The 19,131-nt window shown below is 44.0% G+C and overlaps 1 protein-coding gene across 1 annotated transcript in view; it reads left to right on the forward strand.

The window, feature by feature from the left end:
- The first annotated feature begins 11,141 nt into the window (after positions 1-11,141).
- The window catches only part of Ccdc91 (coiled-coil domain containing 91), a 170,911-nt gene continuing 162,921 nt past the window's right edge, over positions 11,142-19,131 (forward strand). Inside the window, exon 1 of the mRNA XM_032905426.1 lies at positions 11,142-11,330. The gene's annotated coding sequence lies outside the window, so the exon portion shown is untranslated. The remainder of the gene's footprint in view (positions 11,331-19,131) is intronic.

Here is a 19,131-nt window from a genome sequence, read left to right on the forward strand (position 1 = left end):
GTTCTTTATTATGTGATTGAAAATTTAAGCTATACCAAACTCGGATGGGTTTTTTTTTTTTTTTGGTCAAACTTTGCAGCTCCTGAGGCAATCTACTTGTGAACTGGCTAAACTGGCTTTTACTCCTATTAATTTATTTTACTTTCAGAGAAGGAGAGACTTCCATGGGAGGGCTCCCTCCGGCTTCTGCTGGTTGGTTGCTTCAGTGAGGGCAAGCCAATTTCTGATTCTGAGAAATTTAATTGGAATAGCACTTACATTCTCTCAAGTGATAAAGCACACCGAGGAACTTAAGTATCATCACACATCATGTGTATTTAGAGGCAATAAACCTAAAAATAAAGCTTAAAAGCCAAAGCCAAACAAAACAAGAACTAGATAACAAAAGAAAACGTCTGTCAGTCAGATGTGCTTGCTTCTGTAGCACCCCTGCATTCACCCCCTCACTGTTGTGACCAAATGCCCAAGAGAGCAGCATAGAGGGAAAGGATTCACAGTCTGAGGGTACAGGGACATGAGCCACGGTCACACGGCATCCAGTCAGATGTAGTCATGGACACTCAGCGCAGGTTCTCCCCTTTGCTCAGTCTAAGGCTCCAGCCCGTGGTGGTGCTGCCCACATCCATGGTGGACCTCTTTCTTGAGTTTAAGCATTCAGACAGGTCTTCCGAGGTTTGCTTCCATGGCGATTCTAAGCGTAGTCAAGCTGACCCTGAAGATGAATTGCACGCTGTAGCTTTGTGCGTCTAGAACAAAGAGGATGAACTTAGGGTTGACTTGGCAGAGAGGTTCTGCCTGGCACCGGTTCCTGTTCTGTTTGCTTTGTTACTGGTGTGCAGCAGGCACACCAAGGAACCGGCTGGCTACAAGCTTCTTCAGTCTCCAGCGGTGTTTGCTTCCCCGCATTACAAAATTGTTGATGTAATGCCTTCTAACGGGAACGGTGGCACAAACCTCTAGTCCCAGCTTTGGGAGGCAGAGACAGGTGAATCTCTGAGTTTGAGGACATCCTGGTTTAGGTTATGAGTTCCAGCCCAGCCAGCAGCTACTCAGTGAGATCCTCATCTAAGCAAGCAAGCAAACACCTACAATCTCAGTGGTATTCAGCCTATTGGGTATGATATTTCAAACTGGCGTTGACTGCTTATTTGTAACGCTAGTACCTTCGTGTATGACTTTATGGGGCTTTTCTAATTTTTACTTTTTATTTTTGAGACATTCTCTTGAATAGCCGAGGCTAACCTGGAACTCACTGTGTACCTGAAAATAACCTTGTACTCTTAATCTTCCTGCCTGTGCCCCCTATTGGCTGGGGTTATAATCATTAGCTACATGTCCAGCAGGGTGGTCAAAATTAAGGTGAGATGACATGCCAGGCTTGCACGGTAGAATGCTGGGGTGAAATAAGTGCTCGTTAAACAGGCATGCTGGATTGGATCGACAGGCGCAGCGTGGATCAGCAAGCATGGCCTCAGCATGGGGAGGTGAACGTGTTCACAGAGGACTCAGCCTTTACCAAGACTGTGCCGAACCATCTGGTGAGAAGGGCCCCAGGAGCACCCCGCGGCGGCGGAGTGGTGATGGAGATGCTGCTTCTCGGGTAACACACGAGAGAGGGAGGCTGCTACAGAGCTTAGCTCATTGTTAGCGAAGGAGATGACAGGACCCTGAAACAAGAGAGGCCGGGTGGTGACACTCGAGTCCCAGATGCCAAGGCATTTCATTACTGAAAAATAATGGAGCCAGGAAAGTCTGAATGTCAGGCAAGATTAAGGGAAGTTGATAAAATGTTATTATCCCCTGAGCACCGTAATGAGCAGCCACAAGGGATTGCTTGGCGTGCAGCACAGGAAGAGTCAAGCACGGGGTAACTAGGAGACGCCATCACAGCACAGGGCTCTGATTCTCCTACATCCAGTGCACGGGCCTGAGCCAAGCTTCACCCTGGACCCAGTTATTGAAATGTGAAGATTTACACGAAGATGGATGCTGCGCTGTACGGCAAGCTACGTGGTAAATGAAATGGGGACATGACCACTCTGAGGTATGCTTTCAGAGAGGGTTTATTGTGGGTATGACGGAGCACAGCCAGTGGCAGCTGGTAGAGTCTTCAGCAGGGAGAGAAAGCAGTGGACTAAATAAGACTAAGTAGACTGGGCTGGGGCATGAGAGGAGAGAGAGGTAGAAGGGCAAGAAAGGAAGAGAAGAGGAAGCAAAGAGGAGAGAGGGCAAAGAGAAGGGACCCGGCGCCCAGCGAGGAGGACCAAGAGAGCCTGGCTGAGAGGACGGAATTATGAAGTGGAAGTTTCTGGATATGTCAGCTGACACAGACTCACGTGGTGTTGAGGCCGCTTCACGTGGTGTCTTGCTAAGCAAGACCCGTGGGAGGACACGTGATGCTTCGAGAACGTATAAATAGGACTCAACAGACAGAGACAGCACAACTTGCTTGCATAGCCAGCTTTTCAACGCTTCTTTGGTTTTGCGTCTTCATTTTTGCTGATCTTCACTTCGTTGAGAGAGGCGCAGCGGAGAACTTCTTTCTCCCGGCGGTCTGGTTTCTCCTGCTGACTCGTGCTGATTCAGCAGAGGCCTAGATGGTACCGAGGCTGCTTACTCGTGTTTGGCGTCTTGACACTACTGAAATGGACTGCTGGTATCCTGACAAATGGAGATTGGAACCGCCCCAGGAACTACTTCGAAACAGTTCTACATCACCTTGTCCTATTTACCATCTTTCCTCCCCCACCTTCAGACGGTGGGCTAGAAAGGGGGCGGGGACGGCGTTTGAGAACCCTTATTAAAGTAGGTTTTAAAAATTCTAAGCCCACAGGATTATATAGATTGTAATTTTATAGGAGCTGGTGTGAGTGCGCATGCGTGCGGGCGTGCGCGCGGGCAGAGCTGAGTGGAACCACCAGGGTGTGCAGTGGCCCTGGAGGCCAGTGTGTGCTTTGGTATGGTAATAGGTGCCACAGTTGACCATTTGTCCTTTTGAACCTGACAGTAATCATTCCCATGATCCCTTCCCAAAGTGAACACAGGATGTTTACTCAGGCAATGTGCCCCAAACATTAAGAAAAAGAAAAGTTGGAACATATCATCAACATTGAGTGAGATAAGCCAAACGCAAGGAACATCCCTTTAGAGTTGGGAAATATAAAGAGAAGTTGTGGGGGTGGGGGATTCTGCCAAGCTTTAGCTTAAAACAGTAACTTAACCTATGGCTTGATGGCTGTTCTTGGTTGTCCAACTGACTACATGTGGAATTAACTAAAACCCAAGCACCTGGCACACCTGTGAGGAGTTTTTCTCCATTAAATCATTTGGAGTGTGAAAACCCACCTTTAATCTGGATCTCTTGATGTGGGAAGATCTGCCTTCAATTCTGGCAGCAGCCTATCTAAGGACATAGCCAAAAGGAAGGTTGTGCTCTTGGCCTGCTTGCCTTCACTCTTGCTAGCAAATTCACTCCTTCACTGGCATTAGAGTCTTCTTCTTCATGGTTCTGGCATATGCTGAAGACCAGCTGAGACGTCCAGCCCCATGGACTGAACTACTAATAGATTCTTGGACTTTTCATTGTAGACAGTCTTTGTTGGAATAGCTGGACTATAGCTTGCAAACCACTCTAATAAATTCTATCTATCTATCTATCTATCTATCTATCTATCTATCTATCTATCTAATCTATCTCTATCAATCTATCTTCATTCATTCACTCATTCATTTCTGTTCCTCTAGAGAATTATAGCTAATATACATGATATGTAGCTATTGGTTTGATGAATATATTCTTTTCTGTCAAACTGAGATTACAGGATCCAAAGCCTCTCAGGACACATCCAATTTGTTTTATCTATCTATCTATCTATCTATCTATCTATCTATCTATCTATCTATCTATCTGTGTGTATGTATGTATTTATGTATGTATGTATGTATGTATCTATCTATGTGTGTGTGTATCTATCTATCTATAATTGGTTGCCATACAACAATATATTATATATGCATATATGTATATTATATATACATGATATATGTATACATATAACAAACTATTAGGCATATTAATACATACCTATACACACAAGTCTGTAACACAAGTCAAGTAAAAGGAGAAAAATGAAGGAGCCTTTAATGGACTGGATATGAAGGAAATGCTCCATAAATATCAATTTTTCCTTATAATAGAACCCTTGAGATACAGCAGGCTACAGTGCTGTCCAGGCAAGCATTTCTCAACTTCGCTTGTAGCTAAGTATGTCTGTGTGTCAGTGTGCAGGGCAGTGAGATGTGCACTGAAGGGAAATGTATATTGTGTTCTCAAAATAAGAACCCCACCCTTAACCTTTCCTTGCCCCTTTCCCTGCAACCTAGAACAGAGTTGTGATGCTAGAATAAAGTGTCTCTACTGGACCATAGAAGGAGGCCATGCTTTGGAAAAAGAGAGCCTCAAGATGTAAGCGTGCTGTCTCTAAGCAGCTGACACATTTGTACTAGACTATCTAGGGCTTTGATGTGAGATGGGACTAGAGTTCAGCAAGGGGTTGGATGGGTGCTATGGAGCAGAGAGGCAGCTCATGTGGGAAGCTACATATCTAGTGCATCTAGCAGGCAGTTGTGAAACACATCCTCAGAGGTTCATTCTAGTCCAGTGAGTTGAACTAAAACTGTCATAGTCATCAAGGGCAGGTAAATGAGTTTTGGGTGGGCATACAGAATGCACTTGTATAACTGAGAAAGTCTCCTGCCGAAGGTACCTGTGTATTCCACAGTCATGTCTGTGAAGCAGATTCATCTGTGAGGAGTGGGAATTTCCCACAGAGAATGGGACCAGGTAAAACACAGGCTCAAGACTGCAGGACGGTGACACGGAAGCTGAAAATTGAAGAGTAGTCTAAAATCTCAGGAGAGAACTTGAGGCTTATAGCCAAGTGAATTTGCACAAGGACAGCTATTGCATTCTCGAGTGCTCCCACATCTTAGTGAAGCGAGAACGGCGCACAAACCAAGCTCAATGATTACAAAGCACATTTACCTCACAGACAACTGGTTCATGTTCCTGCCATTCTTATGAGCTTGGGAGGAAATGCTGCTTTTACCAGAGGTACTCACATGGCGGTCAAGGATTCTCTGCCTTTGGGGCTGGCGATGTAGGCTGGTGGTAGACTGCTTGCCTGGCACCATCCCAAACACTGGGGAAACAACGTAATTATATTTTTTCTAGAAATTAATAATTACTAATTATTAATTATCACCAAATAATTATTATTACTAATTATTAATTATTAATTATCAATAATCCTAATAACATTCAGATAATCTGTATTCTACTCAGGAGCTTGATTTTCAAATATTTGCATAAAAGCTTAGATTTGGGGGAGTTCAGGTTTAGGGGTGCCTTGTGATTTTATTCAATGAATGACTTCACTAAGTTAAAAGCTAATTTTCCAATCTCTGGGGAAGACATTAACATCTGTTAAGTCATAACTCCTGGTAGATAAATATCAGGTAAATTATTGTGTGGCACTCAGGTATACTGTACCCGTCTTAATTAAAGAGTCTGGTAAGTGTATTGAAAGAACACAAAAGCTTTTATGTTCGATTGAAAATATCCACTTTTAGGAGCGTTGAACCTTTTGGCATCACAGAACTGTGTGGTCAACTGCACAGGTCAAGGTCAAGAGCCATGGAGAACCCCGCGATCAAGGTACAAACCAGTCACACACACAACTGTAACAGTTTAAGTATGGCTTTACTTTGGGCAGCATTCATAGCTATTCCTGGAACATGTGTGGCTATATCTAGCTTGTGGGCTGCAGGATGGGTGTACCTGCAAGGCTTAACATGTAGTGGATCCTCCTTCCCCGCCCAGAGTGGGTTTGCTTGTTGCTAGAGGCAGATCGTGATGCTGCAGGCTTACTTTATCATTATTGTGGGTATGTGCTGTTATGTAGGGGCATGCGCATGCCACAGCATATTTGTGGAGATCAAGGACAACTTTGTGGAGTTGGATTTCTTTTTCTCTATATGTGTATGTTCTAGGGATCAAACTTGGTCAAGAGTTTGATTGCTAGGGCTTGTACCTGCTATGACATCTCAATATTCCCCAGATTTGCATTCATATAAATGTATGTATGTATATATGTTTGTATGTATATGTACATGCATGTGTATATGAAGTGTAAATTCATACATTTTAAATCAAGTGGTTTTGAAATGACCCCTAAAACATATATGCAGGCAGAATTGTCTTCACTAGCAAGACATTGCTGTCAGTTCTTTTATTCTATGCTAGATTAAAATTCGACATAATTAAAGAGGCAATCGCCTTTTATAATTAGAATTATTTAGAACCCCAACCCACCAAAGAGAAAGCAAAGAGAAAAAAGAAGAAGTGAACAGGAAGGCCACCCCTCTTCCCATGCACAGCCCTCCTTTTTCTGGTCAACTTGAAAGAGGGATCGGATGCAGGAGAGTGCTGCCTGGGGTGCAATCACATTCTCTCAAAACCCCGTTTTTCAAACTTCAGAGTTTTCTCATGATGTGTTAATTTTGTGGTATACCAAACTGTATGAAAATGTTTAGTTCAAACTCAATTTATCTTAGTTGTACCGGCAGCTCTTGCCTGGCTTTCTGCCCGGAGCGCTGATTGCAAGGTCTGCGGAAGCGGTGTAGCAGCAGCTTTGAAAGGCGCAATATGGTGGTCCAACAAGGATGCGGAAATTCAGCTTCTGTTTTGACTTTCCAATGTGTATTACAAAAAAACGTAGCATTTAGCAGCTGGAGGTATGCCATTTGAATAGCCGCTTGTAATTATGTGAATAGCTTGCTTATTAAAATCAGCCCATGGTATAAACTCGAGTCCATCCCTAACTTGTTTGTTTGTGATCAGGGTTGTAAATAAACATTGGGTTAGATGGGTGTTGTTTTCTGGGAATCCAACCCAGAGCTCTGCATATGCTAGGAAAGCACCTTACTCCACTGCCACCCACTATGTGTAGCACCGACTTTAGAAACTTTACTTGCACGGAAATGAACTACTTATTTATTTTTAAAGGATGTAATGTGGATCTGCAGTACAGAGAGGACATATGTGCTTTCTGTCTTCAGCCAGGACTTTTATGAGTTACTAAGAGGTCCCAGTTAAAAGTAAATGACCATGAAATTCATGCCTACTAATTTAAATCATTCTACAGATGAAATTGTCACCCTCCTTTCCCTCCATTTCCCGACTTGTTTTTTTCTTTTATGCATTTGCCCTTGCCACCAAAGAAGCAATTCAGGTATTCAGACATTAATTAGGGGAGACTGTTGTTTAGGAATTAGGCTATGTAAACCAAAATGCATATGGTGAGGGTTGTGTTGACTGACTGGGGAGGAAACTTCATAAGCCATTGTGTGTTAGGCATGAAGTTCAGAAAGGATCTAACTGAAGATCAGAAAGGATCACATTTACCATGTCCTTCAGCTGTGCACATCTCGGACTAGATTTGAAATCCTTTCCCGTTGACTTATGTGCTAGCCACAGGAATCTGGGAGGGCATCTCCTATCCTCAGCTGCTTAATTCTCACCACTCTACAGCTTGAACCAGGCCTAGAGAGAAGGTAGATAAGGCCCTCTTCTATTTTAAGGAGATGACAACTCGTTTTGTAATATTTAATTCAAAGCTAGAAATACAGACTCTTTCTACACTGTTACACACTTAGCCATGCAGGTTAACAGGAAACCCAGCCAGTAATAGATACCACACTTGCTACAACTGCTTCAATCAAAGCTTTAGTCTACCTCTGGATTCTGTGGCTTTGTCTCTCTCTCCCCTTCAGAATAGAATTCCAGTCTTTCTATGGAGTTTGCGAAACTCTTCCTTATCTTGCCTCCTCTGGAGACAGTCCTATTTTTTTCTGCGTGAGCTCATGCTACACCACCTGCCCTCAATGTAATATCCAGTGCAGAATGTCTGATTAAAATGCCCTCGATTACCAAGTGGTGAAATGCAACAGATCCATAAACAAAATGAACTTGGGCTGTCTTTAGTTCCCTTAATAGCCATTTACACCCACGCTCATGTGATCTAACATTCCCTTTTACTACCAGGTGACATCTTTGGAATATATTTACTTACCGGAATCCACTAAAGGAAGGGCTAAGAAAGTCTTAACATCTGGAATACATAGGCAGACACTTTTCTGCTTAGCTGTAACCTGTCTAGCTCACGTTTCCCACAACGATTGCAGAGCGCATCCATTTGCGACTTTATTTTGTCCTGTGACGATGAAAAGGTCACACAATCTTATCCATGGTGGAACACGTCATTTTGTTGTAGTTTGAGTCACTGTTCCGGGTCCACGATTTCTTATATTAGGATAACAATAAAATATCCTTTTTTTTTTTTTTTTAACGGAGTGGAGGCTATGTTTTGAATTGACAGCTGTCATGGCCTTTCTTCACCACCATCTTTGATTTCACTGTACCAACCTACGAATTGTATCTATCCTACACCTCCAGGCAAGTGAAAACATCCTTCCTTGTCCTTTTTTTTCTCTCCTTCTTTCCTCCCTCCCTTCTTTGTTTGGAGCATACTCCTCCTTCTTAGCTGCATTGGCTCCTACTGATTATTCAGGGCTTGTCTTGAGCTTTTTAGCCAATGAGCAACATCTCCTGGTTAGCCAGGCTGAGAGGAACACTCAGTGCCTTTCATTTGGTTCAGCCTCACTTCTGATTTGACTGCATCTTTCTCTCCATTTGCTCTTCTTGATGGTGGGCCATACTCCTCATCCCAGGTCCTATGGGTCTCAGACAGCTTGTGGAAGCACTGTGCTGAGTAATCAAGATCAAGGTGTGTGCTCCCCAGGTGAGGCACCTGTGGAGATGAAAGACCTCTCCTCTTGCAGAAGGGAGGGTAACACGGTGTAGAAGAGGCTCAGATTTCCTAAAGGGTAGAACTAGCATGTGACTCGGCAGCTACAGTCTACGTCCAGCATCTATGCACTTGGTGAGGGTCACTGCAGAAGTTCTAGAAGACCATTCATAGAAGTATTTATCCATGTAAGTGGACTCACAAGACATTATGGTATGCTAAGTGAAGGAGACCAGGCACAAAAGGTCACACTTTGTGTGTATAAGACATAACCTGAGGCAACAAGTGTGACAGAAGTGGATTAATGTTGCCTAGGGCATGCGTGATGTGCAAAGAGATGGAGGAAGGGAACCACTGCTCAGGAGCGTGGGATCTCCTTTGGAAATTAGAAATAATAAAATTGACCATGGTGATGGGTGCTTACGTGTGAGCATGTTAAACATTTTAAGTTAAAAAATACAGATAACGTTGAGGGACTTCTGAGGTGAGATTCTGATGACTAATAAGCAGTGATTTGAAGGTGGGGTGGTGTGCTGTAGGGATCAACAATCATTCTGTTGGGTAAATCTGGCTTTCCATCTTGCTCTACAGGATGTTAAACCACTCTTCCCGAGTCTGTGTTCTTATTTGAAAAGAGATTAAACAGTACACATTGAGAGAACATATTTTTATTCGATTTTTCTTAATGCTGTAGACACACAGAATGCTCTACTGATGTTACTACCATGGCTATTAAGTCCATGTAATACTAAATTTTGGATTAGGTGAGATAGAGTAAGCCTACAGACATTTCAATGGAAAACCAAAGGCATTAAGGTTTCTAGCACAAAGAGAGAAAAGACAAGGTGACACACTGATATTAACAGTTTAAGAAATGTTTATTGAATGCCTTTCCACTTTCTTGACTACCAGACTCTAGATGTACAAGGAGAAACGGGAAACAGCTTGCTGAGTATACAAGAAGTGGTCCTTGACTTGTCACTGAACTGGTAATAAAAGTATACATGTGTGAAGAAGAATCAGATTTATCTAAGAGAAACACAACTTGTTTGTGCAAAGAATACATGGGATGGAAAAAGATCAGAAGAGGTGATCTTCTCAGGATTACAGCCGTTCACTAATGATCTCAGGTTGCCCAGTTCAGTGGATGTGTGTCAAGATCCGGTTGGCACTTCCCACTTTGATTAGAGATTAAAGACAGTTCAATTTTGTTCCGTGGAAGGAAGAGAAAAGCAATTCCCAATAAATGCCCTTTGTATGAAGAATAGAAGTCGCCCACAGACTCATACTCAAAGATTAGGGCACTGGGCAGTAAAACATCTTGGACGTATCTAGTTCACTCCCAGATTGTTACCACTTGACTAGTCCCAAGTAAATAGCACACATTCAATAAAAATTAAGTGAATGTTGTTTAAATCATTTGAGAAGTGTGCTATCTGTTGACCATTTTCATGTAACAGTCACTACAGTCTATACAACTACTCTCCCCTTCAGACAAAAACCTATCAAGTATGTGTGTGTATATTCCCCTCAGGAAAAGGACAGCTTTGATGTAAGGATGTCAAGCGGCTGAAAAATCAACCATCTTTAACAGAATATGAATGAACTGCTATGATAGAGTGATTACAAGTGCTATAGTCCCGGCGCCACGGATCTTCAAAATTCAGAGAAGCTTTCAGCCTAGTAACGTTCAGGAACTTGAGAGTTCTGCTAAGCCAACAGGACCAGACAGCATGTCAAACATTTCTTGAGCAAGTCATAGTGCCAGGTGCTTTATTCAGTTCTCATTTTTTTTTTGGTTGCTTGTAAGAGGCAAAGGGAGCAGAAGGCTCTTCTTGTGGTAGATTCGAGTTCTGGACAGGAGAAAGATTTTGATTTGGTATGTGGTTTGATGGGCCTGCCACTAAGGGAGAGTGAGAACCACTAAGGGAGAATGAGAACCCTTACTTGGAGGTAGATCTTGAGAAAGGTCAGGAAAAGCATTAAGTCGAAGCTAATCTATCGCAGAGAGCAATTACCTGAGGATCACTCAACTAGGAGGTTCTTCTTGTGCCCTAGCCTGCTGAATCTCTTGTAGGAGGAATATTTAGTGGATAGTTTGTTTTGGCTCAGGACAAAGTTTAAGGCACCGATCAGGATGGTCAGGGTAGTGAAACCAGGTTAGTCCATTTCACAGGTTAGGTCTCTCTCCAGATGAGGCTCAGCTGGCCTCAGCTTGGGGGTCATGTGATGCGACCGCGGATGACTGGAGCGCCGCGCGCAGGCCTGGGCGGGCCTAGGTGGAAATCAACTTCCGGTGAGGAGGTTCTGGACGCCGGGTGGTGCGTGGGCTGCCCCAACGTGGGTTCCCGGACCCGCAGTCACCGGGAGGGGGGTTGCGTGTCCCGTGTCCCGGAGCACGTGCCTGAGAGCCGGGTGTGACGCGCAATAGCGCGGGGAGCACTGCGGCGGCGGCAGGAGCAGGTAATCGGGTGCTCGCCGTCAGGGTCCGGGTCTCGGCCGCGGGTGGGAACGTGGCCGAGCTACCGCGAGCCGTGAGGCCTCGGCTGGGCCACTCGTAGGACCTAGGTTAGGGAGGCATCCCGCTCCCGCCCTCGCCCTCGCCCTCGGAGACTTGCACTTGCGTGGTCCCGAGTGGAGAGCCATAGGAAGTGCGTTCCCTGTCTGTGCCGCAGTTGCCCTGGCGGAACGGAAGTGTTGACCCTGTCGCGGTTCCCGCCGGCACCGAGTGGCGCACCCCTTCCGGTCTCAGACCTTGGGAAGGCGCGCTGGAGTCCTCTTCGAGATCTGATCGCAGGACACACCCACAGCGGCATCTCGGGTTCTTTCCCGAGAGGAGCACCTTGCGAAGCGCGTGGCCTCTGTCTGTCACACACCTTTCCCCGCCCCCAGGATGCGGCGCCTGCGAGGCCGCCTCCGCCGGAGGGAGCTTTGCACAGGAGTTGTTCCTTGCTCTGGCAGCTCTGGTGAGGCCACAGCGCTCTTGGTCCTCCTCTCTGGGCTCAGCTAAGGTCCCTTAGGCCGCCCACGAATTCCGACGTCTCCCTCCACTGTGCAGACACTGACACATCGTTCGCCCCGAATCCTTACCGCCCGGCTCGGTTGATGGTGGTAGAACATATTTGCTGCGTGGTTGAGGGATTGCTGTCTTGTCACTGGGTGGGTCAACACTCACCGCAGGATTTAAGACAAAAGCCTTTAGGAAGGGGCGACAAGCAACCAGGGAGAAGTGCACTTGTGGTCCTCTCCGCCACACCTTCTGTTGATTTGGGGGCTGTCTGTTCCTCACCTGTTGGGATAAATGACCCAGGGAAGACGCCAGGCCCTCTACACCTTCTTGGTGTCCTTAGGTGTTGTGATAGTGTGTGGAGAATTGCCTGGTGAGCGGTCAGGAAGTTTGGTGTCCCCTATGATAGCTAGGAGGAGTTTCAGTGGGCTGGGAAATGTGAACTGGTTGCCTAGCAACATCATACTCCAAATGGAAAAAAAAACATAAAACAAAATGAGAAAGTCCAGGATTTTTGAGTTTTTAAGAAAAATACTAATCTTCATAATACTTGAAAGAAAAAGAAAACTTTAGAAAATCACCCAGAGAAACATCTGTTGTTCTCTCCTTCCTTCTATTCCTCCCTCCCTCTATCTCTTGTCTCTGTCCCCCACATTCTGTGTGTGTGTGTGTGTGTGTGTGTGTGTGTGTGTGTATAAAAGAGCCTGTCATTAATTATCTTGTCTCAAGCTTGAATGGACAGAACTTTGCTTAATGGGACACTTTATTGAACACACAGCTACTATCAGATTTGTAAAGAATATAGAGTTTTTATTAATAAAGAAAATTTTGACGGGAATCTCGATGACACAAGACAGGTGGGAATCGATTGAGGTGGGCAAGATCTTTCTATTCATGAAAAAGGAGAAAACAGTGTTTAAATTCTATGGTTCACAATCAGAGCACCATTGCCTACTAGTTCCTTAAAATTTTCCATTAAGTTTCGTCATTTCTTGTAAAATTAAATTTCTGAAAGGCCACTGTATTAATGTGTTTGTTAATTTGGTACATTTTAGGGTTCGGTTTCTGGTTGTGTCTCCTTCAGTTTCCAGCAACTTGGGTTTCCGCTTGTTTGAACTAGAGTTGATGCGCCTTTTCCCAAAGGGCATTTCTTTCACTTTAGTTCAGGGTAGACCTCCCAGTAACTAATTCAGTATGTCTTCCTGTGCACTCTGACAAGTGCCTGGTCATATAACATCACCACGGTTTGCTCGTTGGGATGACCCAGGATGGGTACAGATTCGGATTCATCCTCTGTCCAACTTTAGCTCTCTGGATTTGTGTAAGTGGAAAGATGCAGTGTAGCCCCTTGTTCCTACTTTTTTTTTTTTTCCCAGAATGCTTTTCTAGCTCACCCTTTGGGCATCTGTGCCCAGACTTGGTGTCTCCTTAAAAAGGGGGAGTGTTACTTCCATCAGTGAGTAGACAGACTACAATGTACTCACTCACTAGTTGGTGGGCGTTTAGGTAGTTCCTGAGGTTTGTATTTTGGGGTGAAGCTGTTATAAAAATGCATTTTGGGGGAATACTCATATTTAAGTCTTAAGAGAGATTAGTTCTCATTTTCCTTGGTTCAGTGTTGAGAAGTGGAGTGCTGAGCCAGGCGGCAGGTGCATGGCTAATGTTTTACCATGGTGGCTGCTGCATGCTGCACTCCTGACAGTGAGATGCATGGTCCATGTTGCTGTGCATCAGTCAGTCAGGTCTTGGCATTGTAGCTCCCGCTTCAGCTACTTTGGAAGGTGTTTCCTCATGACTCATTGAGTTTTCGTTTTTTAAAATTGAGACATGGTCCCAATTGGCCCACTCTGCCTTCAACTGGCTCCATAGCCGAAGCTAGCCTTGAACTCCTGATTATCCTGCCGTCACCTCCTGAGGCTGGATCACAGCTGTGTACCTCCATACCTGGCTCTCACTGATGATATTATTTGAGATTCTAGTTAACTAGCGCGTAAGGCATTTTCCTTTGCTGCTGTTTGCTGTCTATGTGTTCTTTCAAGAGGCGTCTTTCCAAAGTGTTTTGTGAGATTTTACTGTCTAGTTAAAAAATCTTATACAGTGTGAGCACAAACTTTAGTTTTACACACACACACACACACACACACACACACGTGTATGTATGTATGTCTACAAGTGTTTTCTTTGAGTCTGCCATTTTCTCCTTTTCCTGACACGTGAAAGGTGTGAAACGTCCATTTTGATAAAATCCATTGAGTCAGTTCTTTTTCCTTTTTTAAAAAATAATTTGTACACCGAGTTTGCAAAGAACTTCCGTTTCTCTCTAGATCCTTTCTAGTTTTAGGTATTGTACGTAGGATATGTTGTCGGTTACTTTTATAATGCAAGGTATAGGCTGTAGCTTTCTCTGCGCCTTTCCTTTACAGATGGATGAATTTGGTTGCCTGCATCTGAGGGAACCTTTCTTACTGTCCTTCAGCAGGATTCTCTTTGGCATTTTGTGAGAAGGCAGTTCACCGTGCATGTGCGGCTCTGTCTCTCTGGGCATTCTCTTCTCTTCCATCATTCTGTGTATCTCTCCTTTGGTCCTGACCACTCTGCAGTGCAGTTTTATAGAACGTCTTAAAGTCAGAAGGCTTCATCCTCTAGCTTGGTTATTTTTCAGATAGTTCCAAGTGCTGTAGCTCCTTTTCTTCCTGTGCGATTCTTAGAGGTACTTTGTGTGGTATAGGGATTTGGTTAGGAGTGCATCGAAGTTATAAATCCCTTTGCGGCGACTGGCACCTTAGGTGTCTTCAATCTGCTAGGTGATTCTGCTTACGCAGGACTTAGGTTTCCCTTAATATTTTTCAGCTTTCAGCATAAAAGTCTTGCGCCTGCTTTGTTCCATTTGTATGTGCGTTCATTTGGTGCTACTGTAAATGGTATCCAGGCACACGTACATTCCTAGTTATTGCTATAAATAAGTTGATGTTTACATGTTCTTGAACCCTACAGCGTTGTTCAACTCACTTGTTAGTACACGTGTCTTTTTATGGACTCCTTGGGATCGTCTCCGTATTCATGTATTCCATCCACCCAGCAGTTTCATTTCACATTTCCCAACCGTTCGCATTTTCTTGTTTCATTGCACTGCTAAGACTTCTAGTAATGCTGAATAAGAAGTCTCAGGAGACATTTGTGATGGTAACTTTCTTTAAAGAAAACGTATAGTCCTTTTTTTTTTATCATTTTGATCAGATTGAGGAAATTGTCTTTGACTCCTGGTTTGTTTAGAACTTTTAAAATTCAGTCATAAATGGTTGTTGTATTTCTTAGCCTCTTTGTAGTAGAAATCACTGTTGTCGTGGTAGAAAAATTACCCCTGTTATTCTGATGAAGCTGCTACTTACATTTTGGTGCCCCCATATTGTTTTTCATTGTGAGGTTTATTAAGCAAAATTATAAATGCTTTCTATTTTAATCCCCATTTTTGATGTCTTGCATTTTGAGTAATTTAGTTTGCTAGGGAGGTTTTGTACCTTGGCTGTAATGTTGTGCTCTATACACATTTCATTGTTAGTACAATTATAAATCTCTATCATTCCCTCAATTATAAGTTATTGTCACTCAGTTATAAATTATTGTCACTCAGTTATAAGTCATTGTCACTCAGTAATAAATCATTGTCACTCAATTATAAATTATTGTCACTCAGTTATAAGTCATTGTCACTAAGTTATAAATCAAATTATTGTCATTCAATTATTCACTATTGGAAATAACATCATGTCTGTCTTCCCCCTTTATTAAAATGCAATTTCTATGAGCTCTTCCCAGTTTTGATGGCGTTCTCTAGTAAGATCAGGGTGTGTCGTTTTGCTGATTGCTCCCCCCACCCCATCTACCTGCACAGACTGTGTTCTTCGCTGATTATTGTTTGTCCGGCTTTTTTTTTTTTTTTTAAACTGGACATGTAAAAATATATTAATGTTCTCTGGATGTTTGCTCAATTCTCTTCCTTGGGATTTGTTTGCATAATAATCTTGTTTTTGATATATTTTGGAAGCCCTGTGTCCTCATGTGCAGCCGCTGAAGTCTGTTTAGATTAGGGGCCACACAAAATTATTTCCATCCATGCATAGAGCATCTGGCCTTTGCCATGGATCTCTGAATGACGGCCCAGGGTCGCAGTGAGCAGATCGTAGCTGCCGTAGTCTTTGTTTGCCACTGTGCAGAGCCAGAGGCAACGCCTGAGGTCTCTCTCTAGAGTATGCATGCATATGCACAAACACATGCACACACACGCGTACACACGTACATACAGCTTTATGAACAAACATGACCTTTTAGATTTTCAGAAAGGTGTTGCATCTTTTAAGAATAATTCATAAATACTCGTCTCTTCCAGTTCTTATCTTTGTATGTTAGCTATGTGTGCATGTACATGTTAGCTAGGTATGTGTACATGTAGCTGTCCCCACCACCTCTGGCTGCTGCGTTTTAAAAGGGCAGCCCTGTTTGTTTTTTGACAGACTCTATTCTGGAGAAAGGTTACTGTCCTGGCAACCTGAGCGAGATCAAATGCAGGTTCTCGCAGGAGCAGCAAGCAGCTGGACAGGTCAAGAATGGCAGCTTCTGAGAATAGGCCTTTGGAAGAGTTCCTGGGTGGGTCCCAGGCTGCCGGGGTTCTCTGTGCATTGAACTCACTGTTTTCTCTGGTTGTGAGTGCTGGGGAGAGCAGGGTGAGGGTAGGAGGGCCCACAGTGTCAGAGCCTCTGTTCTGACTGCCAGGTGATTTTTGGCATAAGCCTACTGGGTTATAGCAAGCCTTGGATTGGTGCTGAGTCATGAGATTGTTGACTGGCAGTTTTGCGAAAGCCTGGAATGAGCTCCCCTCTTAGCAGGGTGCCGCAGAGCAGTAAGGGGTCTCTAAATGTGGAAAGACTCAGTGGAGTGGGAAGTAGATCTGGTGAGGTGGGACAGACACTGCTCACTGTAATAAACTCTGTGTCTCCGTCATGAGTGTCACCAGTGGTGAGGTGGGACAGACACACTCCTTACTGTAATAAACACTGTGTCCTCATCACAAGTGTCACTAGTATGTAACGACAACCAGAGCCCATTTCCCCATTTTGTAAATTTTCATGTTTTAGTTGCTGAAGGTAACTGATTTTATTTTTCTCCATTTGATAGAATGTTACTGTGTTGTAGTACTGAGTGTTATAATTAGCTTATACAGGTACACTTTTGCAGAAGGGATTCCTGTCTATAGACCCTTGATAGGATGGGTCTGTCCAGCCAGTGTGCATGTCTTTGACCTTCTGTGTGGTTTAGTCTGTATCTTTATAACTGAGGAGGACTGAATGGTGTGCTGATGTAATGAAGCGATAGGTTTTCATTTCCCAGTGGCCTGTGCTGACATTCGTTTCCTTATTTACAGAGCTCCTGGGAAGCAGGACCACAGCAAGCTCAGAGTTCCACGTCCTTGTTAGGTAGGCCCAGGATGTGTCCTTCTGGTTCTTCAGTGTAGTTGGGGCTAGGTTTTCTCTTGGTTGCTATGGCAGTACTCCCCTTTTGGCTGGTATAGTCATTTAATGTTCAGTATAAAATATAAAACACCAACTAAAGATTTACACACAATTTAAGGAATTTATATATACAAGGAGAGGAACTCGAGCAAATAAAAACGAGTGTCATTCCTGTCTCCCAGGAAGTAACATTGTTTGAGTTTAATTACATGAATTGACTCAGTATCGAAGCAGGGCCAGCTGGCACTCCTATAGGACACTGCTGACCTTTGAGCACATGAACAGCACTGTGGGAGCGTTCAGGAAAGCTTGGTTTACTGAGGTGTCACTGTGATGAAGACCACGCCCATTCGAGTTGTCAGAGTTAAGGCATGAAGGTGTGTTTCTGAAAAGAACTTTTTAATGTAACATATGAGAGAATTATGTTCTACTGGATTTTATTTCATATATGATAGAAGCTTTATTAGAATTGGTACCCAATTACTTACTAGGTGTGGAGGTAAAAAAATTACAGGTGATTCATGCTAAAGTCAGAATCACATGAGAAGTATGTGCTGAGGACTCTGGTATTTTTAATTCAAGGGAAATGAAAATTAGTGGTTAGAATAAGTTTTATATCATCTTGGAAAAATGTGAGCAGGCAAGTACTTTATGTGTTTCTCTTGGTGAACAAGTCTATTTTCTTTTAAAGAGACACTATTAGCAGGTCAGACCTTTGATAGGTGTGTAAAGTAGGATCTGAGAACTCCCAGTCTGAAAATTAAGTACAGGGAAACTGAGAAGTGTGGAGATTCGTAATTGAGATCTGCGGGGTTTGTGGAGCGTTCACGTAAGGTTCAGTTCTCAGTGCTGCTCCCTCAGATCTTCAGGACATCAGAGTCAGGCGAGAGAAGTTTAAGTCTTTATAGGAAGTGAGCTGATTGTGAAGGAATAGGGTTGGGGTGGGATTGGCATCTAGAGACGTACTACCCTGAATCTATTTGATGACATCTGAAAGTTGGAACCAGGAGATAGGACAAAGCCCTGATGGGCTAGGAGCACACCCTGAATTGAGATGAATGACCACTCCATGTCCCTCCTGAGAAAACCGCACTAGGCATGCCTCAAGGACTCAGGACCTCCCAGCACTCTGCTTCCATCAGTGGTTGGCTAGAAGCCTCAGTCAGCCCAAGAAGGTGACAGCATGCCCTGTGGGGACATGCTGCGTTCTGAAAGAGCTGTGTGCGCTTCAGAGTTGACACAGACAGAAAGAAATCTTAGGCATGTGTGATGGAATCCACAGCCACAGTATAGCCGGACAGTGGAAAGAAAGGTCAGACTGAATTCATCGGTGTGGGTACATTAAGCCTATACTCTCCAGAACTATGCTACTTCATCCCACGTGTGCACCCAGATGCAGTTACCCGAGCAGGTTGGGAATGCTGTACCTGCTGTGGTCTGGTGGCCAAGTTGGAATCTGTAGGCTTAGGGAGACAGGAAAGTGAGTCTATGTGTCACTTAAGGTTACTCACTGCGGTTGGGAGTGGTAGAGCATACCTGTCATCCCAGTGCTGGGCCAGCCTGGGCCACATGAGATTCTGCCTTAAGCAGAGATTTACTCACTAAAGTTCCTGGGATCCTGACATCCTGGAAGGACCCTGGGTTCTGTACTCAGAGCGCAGAGCTTGCAGTGGGAATTGCAGCCAGTGATGGGGCGACTGAGTGCAGCACTCAGTCTTAAGGATGAGATGGGCGGACTTACAAGGATATC

This window comes from Rattus rattus, chromosome 6, assembly GCF_011064425.1.
Source record: "Rattus rattus isolate New Zealand chromosome 6, Rrattus_CSIRO_v1, whole genome shotgun sequence".
Taxonomy (NCBI): domain Eukaryota; kingdom Metazoa; phylum Chordata; class Mammalia; order Rodentia; family Muridae; genus Rattus; species Rattus rattus.